We start from the raw sequence: 19631 nt of genomic DNA, 5'->3' as shown, positions 1-19631 counted from the left end.
CGCAAAGCCCCATCAGGCTGGATTTTCTGCCAGGTTGGTGCCTCAGGGCCAAGACATATTTAATTGATTTAGAAAACAGAGATACAAATACATGCTGGGTATCTTTTTGTTTGTTTGTTTTGTGGATTTTTTGGGGGGGCTTCCTTTTTTAAAAATTGAAGTGTGGTTGATTTTCGATGTTTCAGGTATAGAGCAAAGTGATTCAGATCTATATCTAGATGTGTATATACATATACATGTCCTTTTTCAGATGCTTTTCCATTATATGTTATTACAAGATATTGAATGTAGTTCCCTGTGTTCTGCAGTAAGTCCTTGTTGCTGCTTATCTATTGTATACATAGTGGTGTGTATCTGTTAACCCCAAATTCCCGATTTATCCATCCACCCCTTTCCTCTGGTAACCATAAGTTTGTTTTCTATGTCTCTACTTCTGTTTTGTAAATAAGTTCAATTGTATCACTTTTCTAGACTCCACATATAAGGGATGTCGTATGGTATTTGTCCTTCTCTGTCTGGCTTACTTCACTTAGCATGATCATCTCTTGGTCCATCCAGGTTGCTGCATGCCGGGTAGTTTTACACGCCAGTATGAGTGCATTGATATCTCTTGTTTGGGACCCAGTTTGGAAGCCCAAGAGTCTGGGCTTTACTATGCAAAGGATTTCTCCTCCTCTTAAAGTACCTGTAGTTATAAGTTCTAGGGATTTGAGCCGCATATCACTTTCCCCACTCGAGGCAGGATTGAGGACACGGCGCGGGCGCTTGACTTCCCTGTCCGGACACGATGCTGACTTACTCGTCCTCCACCATCTGGGCCACCAAATTTTCATTGCTCGGTTATTTATTTTATTACTTCCTCTTCCCATGACCGGGTGTCCCCTTATGAATTTCGGATGTTTAAAACGGAATTTAGTGATGTTTTCAAGCCACCTTTTTTGTTGTTTGCAATTGAAAACTTGGGAAGCAGAGGTTGTTTTGTTATAAGGTTTTTATTCTTCTTCACTTCCTCTGTACACTTGGAACTTTTCATGACAGAAATGAGTTTGCTGTAACCTGTGTTAAGTAGTAAATGCCAAACACACGATTCTCCACAAAGGCTGTTTATGTGGAGAATAAACGAGGCCCAGAACACTGTGTCCCGCTGGTGAAACGAAATGCACATTTCCCATCAGGAGACAGATCCCTCATTTTCAAAGGCTAAGTGGATGGTGCTTGAATGATAATTCCAGCTGTTTGAATTTAGGGCCCTGGAAAGTTTCACTGGAAGGGAATTTGCAGGCGTTGCCTCTTAGCGGTTGGGTTTGCTCTCCTCAGAGGTAGCAATTAAACGAGGGCCAAGAATGCCCTACTTTTCTTGAATTCTGTGTTTCAGAGGTTACCTTCAAGTCCTTATGTTTGCTAACGCATGTGAGTAACTGACTGCGCCAGGGATGTAACAGTACATTAAACTGTGCCCTCGGCACTTCTGTTCGGCCTTCCTTTCTTGATCACCCCATTCCAGCCTGGACCTTTCAGCTCGATTTTTAACTTATTTGACATAAAATATTGTCAGTAAGTCTCATGGAAAATTCCACTCCAGCAGGAAAAACCATCTCCAATATGGGGTGGTTAGCTATTAATTAAAGCTGGCACGTGCCCTCAGAGCGCTTTCTTCAGTAATGCTTGTGACAGATCAAGGTTGGCATCGCATACCTACCCAGCAGAGGCCGCTTCTCCAGGCATGCTCACTTACCTTTGGGAAGAAACTGGCCTCTTTCTCAAAGTCAGTATTGGGTGTCGTCCCAGTGAATCGCTTCTTTCTCCTTCATGTTTCTTTTTTATAGGGTGTTACCTCTTAGCAGTCCAAGCATGGGGCTGGCTGTTGAATGCAGAGGTGATGGACTCATGTACCAAGTCCCTTGTACGGACCACAGGGGTGACCCTAGGACTCTAGGCAGGGACGTGGCAGCCACATGCCTCAACAAGATGCCACCTGGGGCTCTGACCGTGTGAGTGGGGAACAGGACGGAGGTGTGACATGACATAGGGAGTTAGGGCAGACAGCCCCTCCCCAAAGAAAGGCCTTCGGTTTTGAAATCCCTCATCAGAAACGGATTCCTTTGGCTTCGCTTCCTCTCTTTGGCAGTTTTGTGAGTTTAAAAAAAGTTTGTTTCTTTCTTCAAAAGTGATACGTATTCATTAACAATTCATTAAGTGCTACGTATTCTATTATTAATTATTATTATTTATTTATTTTTTGCGGTACGCGGCCCTCTCATGGCTGTGGCCTCTCCCGCCGCGGAGCACAGGCTCCGGACGCGCAGGCTCAGCGGCCATGGCTCACGGGCCCAGCCGCTCCGCGGCATGTGGGATCTTCCCGGACCGGGGCACGAACCCGTGTCCCCTGCATCGGCAGGCGGACTCTCAACCACTGCGCCACCAGGGAAGCCCTATTAATTTTTTAAATTTAAACCACTAAAATAATGAATAAAGTACTACATACATATGGTTACTACTTATACTTGAGGTAAAAAAGCTATATAGGGAGAGTTTTATTTCATTTTTTAAAAAGTGATATTGCACAATACACGTTTTCATCACTTTAAAAAAACTGATCATGCAGTGAACACTTCTCCTTTTCAATAAATATCATCTATATCATCATTATATATGCCTGTCAAAATGTATGTAAATAAAGACATTGTCTAGAGAGCTCACAGCTTTCTGCCTCAGTGAGCATCTTTTTATATAGCCTTATATAAGCTATACAGAGTTTAGGTCTATGAATCTCTTTTCTGTCGCCTTACTTCTTTCTTTCAGAATGCGCCGAGGATTCTTGGCGAGGCAGAACACCAAACCCTGTACTCCAAGGTCTGGTAACGGCCACTGGGGCTGAAACCAGACCAAGCCACCCCTTCCCCTCGTGGGATTAGTGCCTGCCTGCCTTCCCAGTGCTCGCTGGCTGGGAGGCCTCTCGTGCTTCCGTGCTCTGCCCCTCTGTTTCCTTCTAAGGCAGCCCGGATTTTAAGCAGTTTCCTGTGTGAGAATGTCGGGTGCGGTGCGGGGCCCCTGTGTAGTGATCGTGCAGGGCCAAGTGGAGGACAGATGGGCTCCGGAGGACACAGTCCCTGCCTCCATGGCGTCATAATCTGAGAAGTGGCTATAGAACAAAAATGGAATTTAGCAAAACGCCCGGAACTTTGGTTCCTGCAACCGGGACTGAATCCCTGAACCTATAGGAGCTGCAGCCTAGTGCAGTGACGGCCGGGAAACCTTTCCTTGTGGAGACTAAGCAGTTGGTCCAGTTTACCTTTTCAGTGGGGACATGTTTTTTCCGGCGGGGGGTGGGGGGGTGGGCGGGGGTAGGGTGACGGGCTGGGATTCTTGGCTGTATTTTAGCTTTAATAAAGACCGTTCCTGGATTATAACTTGATGTATGCATTCGATTCATCTCAACAGCGCTGGGCTTCTGCAGAAAGGGTAGTAACTGCAAACGTTGTTTTCAAGTTATTAGAGCTGCTATCCTGCTGACCCTTTGGGACTATGGAGGAGTAAAGCCATTTGGATGATCACGTAGGACTGCCTGGTCCACACTGCTAAGAGAATTCAACACTCTTCTCTCAGCTAATGATTGCACACAATTTCAGCAAATTCAAGGGATCCAGAAAAACCCTAATAAACGCGGCATATATAGTACTTAGCAGGATGCACCAGGCTCTTTTCTGCATGCGTTTTGCCTACTGATTTACTTAATCCTCCTAAAAACCCTGAGAGGAAGGTGCTGTCGTTAAGCCCACGCGGCTGCGGGGGACAGAGGCACCTGGAGGCTCCTAAGCGCGTGGCCCCTAAGGGGCAAAGCTGGGCCTTGCAGCCAGGCAGCTGGCCCATCCGCCCCACTGCTTTGCTCTGTAGAGCCTGTTTGCCGTCATTTGTTCACCTAAGCCTTGTGTTTTCAAAGTCTGCAACCACTCTGCACCACAAAAAATATCGGCTTGGTCAGAAAATAATGGCTCTCGCTTCAGACTCAGAGTGAACTTTCTCATTCTGAATGTATCCACTCATTCAATAAATATACACTGGGTATCTATCAAGCGCCAGGCACTGTTCTAGACACTTGAAATACATTGTGTTCATAATAAATATATGGACATACATAGAAGCTACTCAAAATGACAAAGATTCCTGCTCAGGGAGCTTAGGTGCTGGAGGGTAATTTATCTGAAAGGTGGAAGCACAGAGGAAATCCCTCAGACTAGCAGATACTAGGCCATCGGATAAGAAACCTAGAGCTATAGAGAGGCTCCAGCCAGGGCGGTCCATGAGTAATTGCGATGGAGAAGTTGCACTTCTGTCTCTGCCAGACTCTCTCTAATTTTTCACTGGATTCGAGCCGTCCTCTTCTCCTGCCTCCCAAAGGGCCACAGCTGTCTTCCTGAGTTATTCCACCCCGTGATCCTAGCACTACACACTGGGCATCCATCCATCCATCGAATTTCTTCAGTCGCTCCCCAGTAACGTTTACTGAGTCCCTACTTGCTGCCAGGCGCTGCACTGGATTCTAGAGACACACACGCAGGTGAACAAGACAGCCCGTGGCCCTCAGTGAGTGGGCAGCACGACCTTCAGATGGTAACATGGTAGGTTACTGGAGCAGCGAAGAAAGAGTGATGACATATTCTGCATGTGGACTTAAAGACAGAAATGGAACAAATGTTGAGAAACACCTTTAAAAAGAACGTCCTTGCAGAATTATTTCTGCTTCTCCAAGTCTCTTCCCATCAGATTGCAGAATGTCAGACCGGGAAGGGAATTTGCAAGGTCATCAAGCTCATCCCTGGTTGTTTTACGGAAACTTGCAAGATGGTCTCAGATTGACAACCTTTCCTTAGATGTTTCAGAGACACACCTACATACCCAGGCAGAGGGCCTGTTGTTGTTGTTGCCCAAGTCGACTTTTAGAATGGGTGGGTGGTACCGTTATCTCTAACTGACTCTTCTCCATCCCCAGTCACTTTAATGTAGGTAAAATGGTAGGAGTTCTGAAACATATACTTAGTTAAACTTAAAGTTCTTTTTCAATTAAATTCTTGGTCCAAAGAAAGAAACGGGCAGAAGATGATTTGGTGTGCCTTGAAGGGCATTAGAAGCCCCTCCTCCTCTCTCTCACCCTCCCCCGGGGCGGAGCACGGCCAGGAGGTCGGGGTTGTGAGAGTGCACACGTTACTTAGAAGCTGTATTATTGCCCAGGGAAAGAAGACCTTCTGTGGCTTTCCCACAAGACTTCTGATAAGTAGATTCATCTTAGATCAGAGAGGTTAAAACAAATGGAGAGACTGCCCTTTTCTAATTTTGCTTTTCCCTTAGGAAACATGTGGGCATGGTTGGCTGTAACTTGAATGCTGGGGTAAGGATCTGTGCTAGAAATAGCTTTAGAGCTGTTAGGATTACCCTTTTATTGTGGTAGACCGTTAAACAGCTGGGTCAAATTACACATTTGAATTCTGAACTGACCCTGGGTTCATTATGTAGGGCCCAGTGGTTACTGCATGATGGGTCGTGCAGAGTCGAGCAAGGGCATTTTCATGGGGACTTTGCCAGCCATTTCTTGATATGAATCTCATTAAGCAAGTCTCACATTTTTGTGACACACACACACACATGCACACACACACATTCTTTTCCCTTCAGGATATAAAGATGTTTTAGAAGAAGTAATAGCTTGGCTTCACAGAGGACCAGAGAATGTCACAGCTGAGCTTGGGGATCAGTGACAAACACAAAGATGGCTCATCTCTTCCCAGAGAACGTTCTTCACGCAGGAACCTCCAGGCTGCTTGGTCCCGTTCTTGTTGAAGTGGAGAGTCTGTAGGACTATGCCACACTTGACATCAGCCCTAAGTACTGGCTCGTCTCCCATCCCACATCCTAGATCTTGACTGACTCATTTAACAGAAATAAGAAGCTCACATCTCAAGTAAGGACTGGAAAATGAGGCCACGGTCCATCAGCTGGTGAACAGATAAATGAATTAGGGTGTGGCCATATAATGGAACAGTGCTCACTAATAAAAGAATGAACTATTGTACATGCAATGACATGGTGAATCCCAAAATAATCATGCTGTGTAAAAGAAAGCCAGACCAAAAAAAGTATACACTGTATGACTGAATTTCTGTCAAATTTTAGACAATGCAAACACATCTACAGTGAGAGAAAGCAGATCAGCCGTTGCCTCAGGATGGGGGTGTGTGTGGATTCCCAGGGGCGTGGGAAAACTTTTCAGAATGATGGACGTGTTCATTACCTTGATTGTGCTGGTGGGAATGTACATGGGTCCAAACTCAAATTGTACACCTTAAATATGTGCTGTTTATTACATGTCAATATACCTCAATAAAGATGTATTAGCAAAAAAATCTGAACTAGAGTTATTTATAGTGATTTTTTTGGTTTGTTTTTTGGGCCATGACACGGCTTGTGGGATCTTAGTGCCCCGACCAGGGACTGAACCCGGGCCACGGCACTGAAAGTGCCGAGTCCTAACCACTGGACCACCAGGGAATTCCCGATAGTGATTTTTTTTTTTTTTTTTGCGGTACGCAGGCGTCTCACAGTGGTCTCTCCCGTTGTGGAGCACAGGCCCCGGACGCGCAGGCTCAGCGGCCGTGGCTCACGGGCGCAGCCGCTCCGCGGCATGTGGGATCTTCCCGGACTGGGGCACGAACCCGCGTCCCCTGCATCGGCAGGCGGACTCTCAACCACTGCGCCACCAGGGAAGCCCCCGATAGTGATTTTTAATGATAGGAAATGACTATGAAAATCTTCTGTACCACGCAGATGCTCACTAGTTCTCACAGAAAAGTTTTTAAAAAGAGTTATGAAAGTTAAAGATGATATACACAGTTTTCTTATGTAAAAAGACTGTTCCAAATTTGTAAATGCTTTCTGACATGGCAAGTTCCTGGTGGCTACTTTTGGAAACCAAAATAAAATATACTCAAGGTTAAACTATTTCCTTTGTCCATGGAGGATCATTTTTATGCACTGTTTTGTTTTGGAACTATTTCTGTTATTATTATGTGATTTTGTTACTGAAAATGATGTGTCACTTGTTAAATTTTTCATACTTCCCCACTTCAAAAGTTGGAAACAGAATTTTCTAACCTGCTTAAAATGTTCCAAGTTAAAATTTTCAGTCTTTCAAACCATTTATTAAAATTATAAAAATGGAACACTCTCTGATTAGTTTGCAAGAACAAGTGATGGGTATCAGAGAGGATTTAAATTTGCTAGCTGAATTTCAACCCAAAACTTTTGTGTATTGGTGAATGTGATGAATAAATGAGTATTGTAATTTAACAAACACAGCTAATGATATATATCTTTCTTCCATTTGACTCTACTCATCTTCATGAGATACTTTTTTAACCAAGCAATGAAATAAAATGAGCTTAAAACCAGACCTTCAAATTACTGTACCATAAAGTATTAAACCAATAATTTAAAAAGTTATGCAATATTTTATGCAAATCAAAACTACAATGAGGTATCTGATGGTCAGAATGGCCATCACCAAAATATCTACAAACAGTAAATCCTGGAGAGGGTGTGGAGAAAAGGGAACCCTCTTGCACTGTTGGTGGGAATGTAAATTGATACAGCCACTATGGAGAAGAGTATGGAGATTCCTTAAAAAACTAAAAATAGAACTACCATATGACCCAGCAATCCCACTACTGGGCATATACCCTGAGAAAATCATAATTCAAAGAGTCATGTAGGGGCTTCCCTGGTGGCGCAGTGCTTGAGAATCCGCCTGCCAATGCAGGGGGCACAGGTTCGAGCCCTGGTCTGGGAAGATCCCACATGCTGCGGAGCAACTAAGCCCGTGCGCCACAACTACTGAGCCTGCACTCTAGAGCCCACGAACCACAACTGCTGAGCCCACGCGCCACAACTACTGAGGCCTCTGTGCCTAGAACCCGTGCTCTGCAACAAGAGGAGCCATCACAATGAGGAGCCCACACACTGCAACGAAGAGTAGCCCCCCTTGCTGCAACGAGAGGAAGACTGTGCGCAGCAATGAAGACCCAACACAGCCAAAAATAAAATAAATAAAATAAAAAATAAAGAGTCATGTACTACAATGTTCATTGCAGCTCTATTTACAGTAGCCGGGGCACGGAAGCAACCTAAGTGTCCATCGACAGATGAATGGATAAAGAAGATGTGGCACATATATACAATGGAATATTACTCAGCCATAAAAATAAATGAAATTGAGTTATTTGTGTGAGGTGGATGGACCTAGAGACTGTCATACAGAGTGAAGTAAGTCAGAAAGAGAAAAACAAATACAGTATGCTAACACATATATATGGAATTAAAAAAAAAATGGTGCTGAAGAACCGGACAGGAATAAAGATGCAGACATAGAGAATGGACATGAGGACACGGGGAGGGGGAAGTGTAAGCTGGGACGAAGTGAGAGAGTGGCATGGACATATATACACTACCACATATAAAATAGATAGCTAGTGGGAAGCATCTGCATAGCACAGGGAGATCAGCTCGGTGCTTTGTGACCACCTAGAGGGGTGGGATAGGGAGGGTGGGAGGGAGACGCAAGAGGGAGGGGATATGGGGATAGATGTATACATATAGCTGATTCACTTTGTTATACAGCAGAAACTAACACCACTGTAAAGCAATTATACTCCAATAAAGATGTTAAAAAAAAAAGTTATGCAACATTTCAAATCACATTTTCTTTCTAAATATATATATATATATATATATATACACATATATATGTATATATGTATATATATAATGAGGATAAGACTTTTGGTAATATTAACAAATATAATAAAATAAAACATTATTTTGGAAACCCCATTAATAGGAATACAAGCTACCTTCTGTTAATCTTAAAAATGCATTCCAATATACATTAGGTGCAGACAAACACTGTTTGATTCCACTTATACGAGGTACCTAGAATAGTCAAATTCATAGAGTTAGAAAGCATACTGGTGGATGCCAGGGGCTGGAGGGGAGGGGGGCGGTGGGGAGGGGCATGGGGAGTTAGTGTTGAGTGGGGACAGAGTCTTGGCTTAGGAAGTTGAAAAATTCGAGAGATGGATGATGGTGAGTGTTGACAACAATGTGAATGTACTTAGTGCCACTGAATTGCACAGTTAAAATAGTATGTTTTATGTTATATGACTTTTACCACAATAAAAAAACATAAAAAAAATAGGGATAGAAGATAAAAAATGTGGTGGTCTCTACTCTAGGGATGTTTCTGAAGATGCTTTCATGCTCCTGACACTTTCATCCACTCCCTGGGTGCTACCCGCCTCCTACCACTAGTGACTAGGATTCATGGGAATTGGTCTGGCTAACTTCTTATTTATTTATTTATTTTTGGCTGCGTTGGGTCTTCATTGCTGCATGCAGGTCTTCTCTAGTTGTGGTGAGCAGGGGCTATTCTTTGTTGCGGTGCGCGGGCTTCTCATGGTGGTGGCTTCTCTTGTTGCAGACCACAGGCTCTAGGTGCACGGGCTTCAGTAGTTGTGGCATGTGGGCTCAGTAGTTGTGGCTCGCAGGCTCTAGAGCGCAGGCTCAGTAGTTGTGGTGTATGGGCTTAGCTGCTCTGCGGCATGTGGGATCTTCCCAGACCAGGGCTCGAACCTGTGTCCCCTGCATTGGCAGGCAGATTCTTAGCCACTGCACCACCAGGGAAGGCCCTGGCTAACTTCTTGAACCCAATTTTGTTCTAAAGTTAGCTATGGGCTTTCTAATATACAAATTCAATGTTCTGTCTTGGTTCTACTGGAGCAGTTTCAGGTCTAAAGAATCTTTAAAGCAGTCAGTAAACACATGTTGGTGTTGTGTTAGAACATGTTGTTATGGTATAGGTTAATAAAAATGACCTTCAAAAACAGAGTAACACTGGGACTTCCCTGGTGGTCCAGTGGTAAGGAATCCACCTTCCAATGCAGGGGACGTGGGTTCGATTCCTGATCAGGGAACTAAGATCCCACATGCCGCAGGGCAACTAAGCCCGTGTGCCACAACTACTGAGCTTGTGTACCTCGAGAGAGCCCACATGTCACAAACTACAGAGCCCACGCGCCACAACTAGAGAGAGAAAATCCACACGCCACAACTAGAGAGAAGCCCATGAACCGCAACGAAGAGCCCACACGTGGCAACAAAAGATCCCGCATGCAGCAACTAAGACCTGACGCTGCCAAAACTAATAATAATAAAGAAAATAAATAAATATTAAAAAACAACAACAGAGTAACACTAAACAACCAATGGATCGCCAAAGAAGCCAAAGAGGAAATTTAAAGAATACCTAGAGACAAATGAAAATGAAAATGGGACGATCCAAAACCTATGGGACACAGCAAAAGCAGTTCTAAGAGGGAAGTTTATAGTGATACAGGCTTACCTCAGGAACAACAAAAATCTCAAATAAAAATCCTAGCCTTACACCCAAAGCAACTAGAGAAAAAAGAAAAAAGAAAACCCAAAGTTAGTAGAAGGAAAGAAATCATAAAGATCAGAGCAGAAATAAATGAAATAGAGACTAAGAGAACAACAGAAAAGATCAAAGAAACTAAGAGCTAGTCCTTTGAAAAGATAAACAAAATTGACAAACAGCCAGACTCATCAAGAAATAAAGCGAGAGGGCCCAAATCAATAAAATTAGAAATAAAAAAGGAGAAGTTACAACTGACACCACAGAAATACAAAGGACCATAAGAGACTATACTACAAGCAACAATATGCCAATATGCCAATAAAATGGGCAACCTAGAAGAAATGGACAAATTCTTAGAAAGGTACAATCTCCCAGGACTAAACCAGGAAGAAATAGAAAACATAAACAGACCAATTACAAACCTGAAATTGAATCTGTGATTAAAAAACTCCCAAAAACAAAAGTCCAGGACAAGATGGCTTCACAGGTGAATTCTACCAAACATTTAGAGAAGAGTTAACACCTAACTCTCTGAAATTATTCCAAAAAGTTGCAGAGGAAGGAACACTCCCAAACTCATTCTGTCAGACCATAATGACCCTGATACAAAAACCAGACAAAGATACCACAAAAAAAGAGAATTAAAGGCCAATATCACTGATTAACATAGATGCAAAAATTCTCAACAAAATACTAGCAAACCAAATCCAACAATACATTCAAAGTATCATACACCATGATCAAGTGGGATTTATTCCAGGGATGCAAGGATTTTTCAATATCTGCAAATCAATCTGTGATACACCACATTAACAAATTGAAGAATAAAAACCATATGATCATCTCAATAGATGCAGAAAAAGCTTTTGACAAAATTCAGCACCAATTTATGATAAAAATTCTCCAGAAAGTGGGCACAGAAAAAGGCCATATATGACAAAAGTGGGCATAATAAAAATTCTCCATAAGTGGGCATAATAAAGGCCATATATGACAAACCCACAGCTATCATTATACTAACAGTGAAAAGCTGAAAGAATTTCCTCTAAGATCAGGAACAAGACAAGGATGTCCACTTTCACCATTTTTATTCAACATGGTTTTGGAAGTCCTAGACACAGCAATCAGAGAAGAAAAAGAAATAAAAGAAATCCAAACTAGAAAAGAAGTAAAACTGTCACTGTTAGCAGATGACATGATACTATACATAGAAAATCCTGAAGAAGCTACCAGAAAACTACTAGAGCTCATCAATGAATTTGGTAAAGTTGCAGGATACAAAATTAACACACAGAAATCTGTTGCATTTCTATACACTAACAATGAAAGATCAGAAGGAGAAATTAAGGAAACAATCTCATTTACCATCCCATCAAAAAGAATAAAATACCTAGGAATAAATCAGGCTAAGGAGGCAAAAGACCTGTGCTCTGAAAACTCTTAAGATGTTGATGAAAGAAATCAAAGATGACACAAACAGATGGAACAATATACTGTGTTCTTGTATTGGAAGAATCAATACTGTCAAAATGACTATACTACCCAAGGCAATCTACAGGTTCAATACAATCCCTATCATACTACCAATGGCATTTTTCACAGAACTAGAACAAAAATTTTTTAAATTTGTATGGAAACACAAAAGACCCTGAATAGCCAAAGCAAACTTGAGAAAGACAAACAGAGCTGGAGGAATCAGACTCCCTGACTTCAGACTATACTACAAAGCTACAGTAATCAAAACAGTATGGTACTGGCACAAAAACAGAAATATAGATCAATGGAACAGAATGGAAAGCCCAGAAATAAACCCACACACCTCTGGTCAATTAATCTTTGACAAAGGAGACAAGAATATACTATGGAGAAAAGACAATCTCTTCAATCACTAGTGCTGGGAAAACCGGACAGCAACATGTAAAAGAATGAAATTAGAACATTCTCTAATACCATATACAAAAATAAAATCAAAATGGATTATAGGCCTAAATGTAAGACCAGATACAAGATACAACACCTAAAGGAAAACATAGGCAGAACACTCTTTGACATAAATTGCAGCAATATATTTTTGGATCCATCTCCTAGAGTAATGGAAATAAAAACAAAAATAAACAAGTGGGACCTAATTAAACTTAAAAGCTTTTGCACAGCAAAGGAAACAAACAGAATGAAAAGACAACCTACAGCTTAGGAGAAAATATTTGCAAATGATGCAATTGACAAGGGATTAATTTCCAAAATATACAAACAGCTCATACAGCTCAAGATAAAAAAAAAAAGAGCAACCGGGCTTCCCTGGTGGTGCAGTGGTTAAGAATCCGCCGGTCAATGCAGGGCACATGGGTTCGAGTCCTGATCTGGGAAGATCCCACATGCTGCAGAGCAACTAAGCCCGTGTGCCACAACTACTGAGCCTGCGCTCTAGAGCCCACAAGCCACAACAGCTGAAGCCTACGCACCTAGAGCCCATGCTCCACAACAAGAGAAGCCACCACAACAAGAGAAGCCACCACAATAAGAAGCCCATGCACTGCAATGAAGAGTAGCCCCCGCTCACCACAACTAGAGAAAGCCCGCATGCAGCAATGAAGACACAGAGCAGCCAAAAATAAAATAAGTGAAATAAATTTATAAAAAAACCCAAAAACAACCCAATCAAAAAATGGGCAGAAGACTTAAACAGACATTCTACTCTCATAAGGGTCTTAGATTTTATGTGAAATGACAATATTAACTCTAAGTGGACTGTGAGATAAGCATAAATATTGTAATCTCGGAATAACCACTAAATAAATAAAGAGGTACAGCTAAAAAGACAAGAAAGGAATTAAAATAGAATACTAAAAAATATTTGATTAACTGAGAAGAAGGCTGGAAAGGAGGAATGGAGGAAGAAAAAACCAAACCAAACCAAAACACAGATGGCACAACTGGAATACAAATAGGAAGATGGTAGACTTAAATCTGATCATATCAACAGATGTGTAGACTTACTTAGACTGAACTATACAATAATTACACTAAATATAAATGGATTAAAAACTTCAATTAAAATCTACAAATTTTCAGATTGGAAAAAAGGAAGATAACTATATGCTGTATAGAAGAGACATACTTCAAATACATAGAGACAAGTTGAAAGCAAAAGGATGGAAAAGTTACACTATGCAATCAGTAAGTATAAAAAAGCTAGTGTGATTATATTAATATAACACAAAGAAGACTTCAAGACAAGGAGTATTACTGAAGAAAAATATGGAAGTTTTGTAATGATAAAGGATCAATTAATCAAAGCAATTGGTTGCACCTAAGAATCCTAAATGTGTATATGCCTAATGAAAAAGTTTCAAAATGCATGAAGCAGAAACTTACAAAACTAAAGAGAGAAATAAAAGATTCAGTTAAAATGAGATTTCTAACACCCCCCTCTCAGTAATTGATAGAACAAATAGGCAATCAGTATGTTACAGAAGATTTGACCAACACTATCAACCAGCTTGACCTAACTGATACCTATGGAAACAATATCCAACTGCTGTAGAACCACAACTGTCAACGTCAGCAACTTCAAAAGCAACAGAGAAGGAACACAACTATCATCAAATCCAGCTTTTCTGATGATAACAACTACCTAAGGTGAAGTTTGGGCTCCACCCTAGACCCACTAAATTAGGATCACCTTGGGAGCTGTGTGATTAACAAGCAACCAGATAATTCTCACTATGGGGAAGTTTGGAGAGTGCTGGAATTCCCTTTATTGAGGAGTGGCCCACCTGTGGTTGCCTTGGAAAATAAGAGAGAGAGTGTTTTTTCAATGAGACAAATTTTAAAATATTCTCTTAAAACAAATGGTATATGCTTTATTTTTTAATGTTTCAGAACTTGATGTGGCTGAATTAGGCAGAATACTTGATCTGGCACAAATCTTATTTAGTAGGTGCAGATACTGTAAGTGATCATCATTTAGCCATAATTTATGAAAATCTAATATACAAAAATTAATACACTTTTGACAGAATGTTCTAATTCATGCTTCTTATCCAGTAAATTTAGCCAGGCATTTTAATAGTGTGTAAACTCTTCCTTTTGTCAGAAGTGGAAAGAGGCACATCACATTATGATTTTATGACCAGCTGAACAATGTAACAAGGGCTATACTTCTTGTTGTTACTTATGTGAACCATAGAAGCCAGATTATTATTACTAAGAAACAATTCCTTTAAAGTCAGATTGTGTTAACACACAAACAACAGAAGTATGATCAAAAAAACCCAAACCTGGGCTTCCCTGGTGGCACAGGGAAGGTTGAGAGTCTGCCTGCTGATGCAGGGGATGCGGGTTCGTGCCCCGGTCAGGGAGGATCCCGCATGCCACGGAGCGGCTGGGCCCGTGAGCCATGGCCGCTGAGCCTGCGCGTCCGGAGCCTGTGCTCCGCAATGGGAGAGGCCACAACGGTGAGAGGGCCGCGTACCGCAAAAAAAAAAAAAAAAAAAACCCAAACCAAAACAAAAAACCCCATGGACTTCCCTTGTGGCACAGTCATAAAGAATCCACCTGCCAGTGCAGGGGACACGGGATCAAGCCCTGGTCCAGAAAGATCCCATATGCCCATGCCGTGGAGTAGCTAAGCCCATGCGCCACAACTACTGAGCCTATGATCTAGAGCCTGTGAACCACAACTACTGAGCCCATGTGCCAGAACTACTGAAGCCCCTGAAAAGGCACTGTCTTTAATGTGACTTATACTAGCTATTACCACTCTCTGCTTCTTTCTGTCTCTTCGAAATTCCACTTTCAGTGTGAAAGAATGTGGCTTGTCTCTCTTGGGTCACTTGTCTTATCATGGACCAATCGGCAAGGGGGGTGGGGGGGCAGAGCACAGGATCACACAACTACAACATGGTTGTCAAGGCTGCCCCATCTCTGCTTCCTGCTCAAGACCCCAGGAAGAGGGGCATGTGGACAGAAATACTCAACTTTGACCAACTGTTCTTATTCTTTTCTGCTTTGACACCTTATAGGAATTGTATCCCTAAATACTTCAGCATATGTCTTAAAAACAAAGACATTCTCCTATATAACTACAATGCAGTTATTGAATTCAATAAATTTAATTCAATTCAACATCCATTTTGATAAAAACTCTCAACAAAGTGGGTATAGAGGGAACGTACCTCAACATAATAAAGGCCATATATGTCTAGCCTATGGCTAACATACTCAATGGTGAAAAACTGAAATCTTTTCCACTAAGATCAGGAACAAGACAAGGATGTCCACTCCTGCCACTTTTACTCAACATGGTAGTGGAAGTCCTAGCCACAGCAATTATGCAAGAAAAAGAAACAAAAGGCATCCGAATTGGAAATGAAGAAGTAAAACTGTCACTATCTGCAGATGACATGATATTAAATATTAAAACCCCTAAAGACTCTAACAAAAACTGTTAGAATTAATAAATGAATTCAGTAAAGTTGCAGGATACAAAATCAGGATATAGAAATCTGTTGCATTTCTATATGCTGATAACAAACTATCAGAAAGGGAAATTAAGAAAACAATCCCGTTTACAATTGTATCAAAAAGAATAAAATACTGAGGAGTATATTCAACAAAGAAGGTGAAAGACCTGTAAATGAAAATTATAAGAGGTTGATGAAGAAAAATTGAAGACACAAATAAGTGGAAAGGTATATCATGTTCATGAATTAGAAGAATTAACATGGTTAAATGTCCATACTACCTACCCAAAGCAATCTACAGATTCAGTGTAATCGCTATAAAAATTCCAATGGCATTTTTCACATAAATAGAACAAACTATCCTAAAATTTGTGTGGAACCACAAAAGACACTGAATAGCCAAAGCAATCTTGAGAAAGAAGAATAAAGCTGGAGGTATCATGTTCCTGATTTCAAACTATATTAGAAAAATATAGTAATCACAACAGTATGGTATTGGCATAAAAACAAACACAGAGATCAATGAAACAGAGAGCCCAGAAATAAACTCATGAATATATGGTCAAATAATTTATGACAAAGGAGCCAAGAATATACAGTGGGGAAAGGACAGTCTCTTCAATTAATGGTGTAGGGAAAACTGGACAGCCACATGCAAAAGAATGAAATGGGACCACTATCTTACACCATACACAAAAATTAACTCAACATGGATTAAAGACTTGAATATAGGACCTAAAACTGTAAAACTTCTAGAAGAAACATAGGCAGTAAGCCCCTTGACATCAGTCTTGGTGATGATTTTTTGGATTTAACACCAAAGCACAGGCAACAAAAGCAAAAATCAACAAGTGGGATTACATGAAACTAAAAAACATCTGCACAACAAAGAAAACCATCAACAAAATGAAAAGGCAACTTACTGAATGGGAGACAATATTTGCAAATCACATTATCTGATAGGTGGTTTATATCCAAAATATAGAAAGAACTCATACAATTCAATAGCAAAACAACAAGCAGTTTGATTAAAAAATGGGCAGAGGGTCTGAATAGAACTTTTTTTTGGCCATGCTGCACAGCTTGTGGGATCTTAGTTCCCCAACAAGGCATTGAACCCAGGCCACAGCAGTGAAAGCATCGAGTCCTAACCATTGGACTGCCAGCGAATTCCCTGAATATACATTTTTTTGAAAGAAGACATACATTTGGCCAACAGGTACATAAAAAGTTACTCAACATCACTAATCATCAGGGAAATGCAAATCAAAATCACAATGAGAAATCACCTCACACCTCTTAGGTTGACTATTATTTTTAAAAAGACAAGAAATAACAAGTGTTGGTGAGGATGTGGAGAAAACGGAACGCTTGTGCACTGTTGGTGAGAATATAAATTGGTGCAGTCACTATGGAAAACAGTATGGACGTTCCTCAAAAAATTTAAAAAAGAACTACTGTATGATCCAACAATTCCACTTCGGGTTATTTATCTGAAGAAAACAAAAACACTAACTTGAAAAGATACATGTTTATTGCAGTGTTATTTACAATAGCCAAGGTATGCAACAATCTAAGTGTCCATCAATGGATGAACGGATAAAGAAAATGTGATACACACATATGCACATACACACCATGGAATATTATTTAGCCATCAAAAGAATAAAATCTTGCCATAAAATCTTTGCAACAACATGGATGGACCGTGAGGGCATTATGCTAAGTGAAATAAGTCAGACAGAGAAAGACAAATACTGTATTATCTCTCTTATATGTGGATTCTAAAAACAAAACAAAAACCAAGCTCATAGATACAGAGAACAGGTGAGTGGTTGCCAGGTGCAGGTGGGAGGGGGTGTTGTACAAAATGCATGAAGGGCATCAAAAGTTACAGACTTCCAGTTATGAGGTAAGTAATTCATGGGGATGTAATGAACAACATGACAACTATAGTTAATAATACTGTGTTGCATATTTGAAGGTTGCAAAGAGAGTAGATCGTAAAAGTTGTGATCACACACACACAAAAAAATTCTGGGGACTTCCCTGGCAGTCCAGCAGTTAAAACTCCACACTTCCAATGCAGGAGGTATGGGTTCAATCCCTGGTCGGGGAACTAAGATCTGATATGCTGCATGGCATGGCCAAATAAATAAAAATTTAAAAAATTCTGTAAGTATGTATGGTTGGACATTAACTAGACTTATTGTGGTGATCATTTCTCAATATATACAAATATTGAATCATTATGTTGTGCACCTGAAACTAATATAATGTTGTGTGTCGATTATACCTCAGTAAAAAAAGAAATTTAATACTGGTATGATACTTTTGTCTAAAATACAATCTATAAGGTGGGTCAAAAAGTGCCTTCGGTTTTTTAAGTAAAAATAAAAGACACATTTTTCACTTTCACCAAGAACTTTATTGAACACGTATTCACCCTTTTGTTTCACTACCTTCTGCCATTTTTCAGGCAACTTCATAATTCCATCTCCCCAAAACTTATCTTTTTGAGCAAAGAACTGTTCCAGGTGCCTTTTACAGTCTTCCAGGGAATTGAAATTTTTTCTATTAAAAGAATTTTGTAAAGACCAAAATAAATGGAAATCTGAAGGTGCAGTGTTTGGTGAATACGGTGGAGGAATCAGAACTTCCCAGCCAAGCTGTAACAGTTTCTGCCTGGTCATCAAAGCAACATGTGGTCTTGCATTGTCCTGATGGAAGATTATGTGTTTTCTGTTGACTAATTCTGGATGCTTTTCGTCAAATGCTGCTTTGAGTTGGTGTAATTGGGAGCAGTACTTGTTGGAATTAATCGTTTGGTTTTCCGGAAGGAGCTCATAATAGAGGACTCCCTTCCAATCCCAACATATACACAACATCAACTTCTTTGGATGAAGATCGGCCTTTGGTGTGGTTGGTGGTGGTTCACTTCACCTGCCCCACCATCCCTTCTGTTCCACATTGTTGTACAGTATCCACTTTTCATTGCCTGTCACAATTGGTTTTAAAAACGGAATGTTTCCATTACGTTTCACTAGAGAATCACATGCAGAAATATGGTCAAGAAGGTTTTTTTCTCTTAATTTATGTGGAACCCAAACATCAATTAACATAATCAATCTGGTGCAAATGACTTTCAATGCTCGATTTGGATATTTTGAGTACGTCGGCTGTCTCCCGCGTGGTATAACGTTGATTGTACTCAGTTAATGTCTCGATTTGATTGCTATCAACCTCAACTGGTCTACCTGACTGTGGAGCATCGTCCGGTGAGAAATCTCCAGCACGAAACTTCGCAAACAACTTTTGACACTTCAGTCAGTCACAGCACCTTCTCCATACACTGCACAAATCTTTTTTTGCGTTTTAGTTGCATTTTTACCTTTCTTGAAATACTAAAGCATAATATGCCGAATATGTTGCTTTTTTCTTCTGTCTTCAATATTAACATGGCTACACAAAAATTCACCAATTTTGATGTCTTTTTTTAAATGCATGCTGATATGACAGCTGTCACATACAATCTAACACAATTGTTTCGAATGAAGTTAAAGACAACTAAGTGCTACTAGAGCCATCTTACAGAAAAAACCAAATGAACATTTTGGCCCACCCAATATATTCAAATTTTCCTATTGATGCCCTTTGTTTCAATCTTTTATATTTTTTCCTTATCT

The 19631-nt window shown here is 40.7% G+C and overlaps 1 protein-coding gene across 2 annotated transcripts in view; it reads right to left on the bottom strand.

The window, feature by feature from the left end:
- Positions 1 to 19631, bottom strand: part of RSPH3 (radial spoke head 3) — a 96341-nt gene that overhangs the window by 21543 nt on the left and 55167 nt on the right. The window contains exon 9 of one of the 2 annotated variants that reach the window (XR_003427808.1): positions 5544 to 5845. The exons of the other annotated variant lie outside the window; for it this stretch is intronic. The gene's annotated coding sequence lies outside the window, so the exon portion shown is untranslated. Of the gene's footprint in view, positions 1 to 5543; positions 5846 to 19631 lie in introns of those variants that run through there. 2 annotated transcript variants of the gene reach the window in all.

Source organism: Aethalodelphis obliquidens, unplaced genomic scaffold (genome assembly GCF_003676395.1).
Source record: "Aethalodelphis obliquidens isolate GAN/ISIS:26980383/991018 unplaced genomic scaffold, ASM367639v1 scaffold3, whole genome shotgun sequence".
NCBI classification, from domain to species: domain Eukaryota; kingdom Metazoa; phylum Chordata; class Mammalia; order Artiodactyla; family Delphinidae; genus Aethalodelphis; species Aethalodelphis obliquidens.
This window is presented reverse-complemented; position numbering and strand designations above follow the sequence as displayed.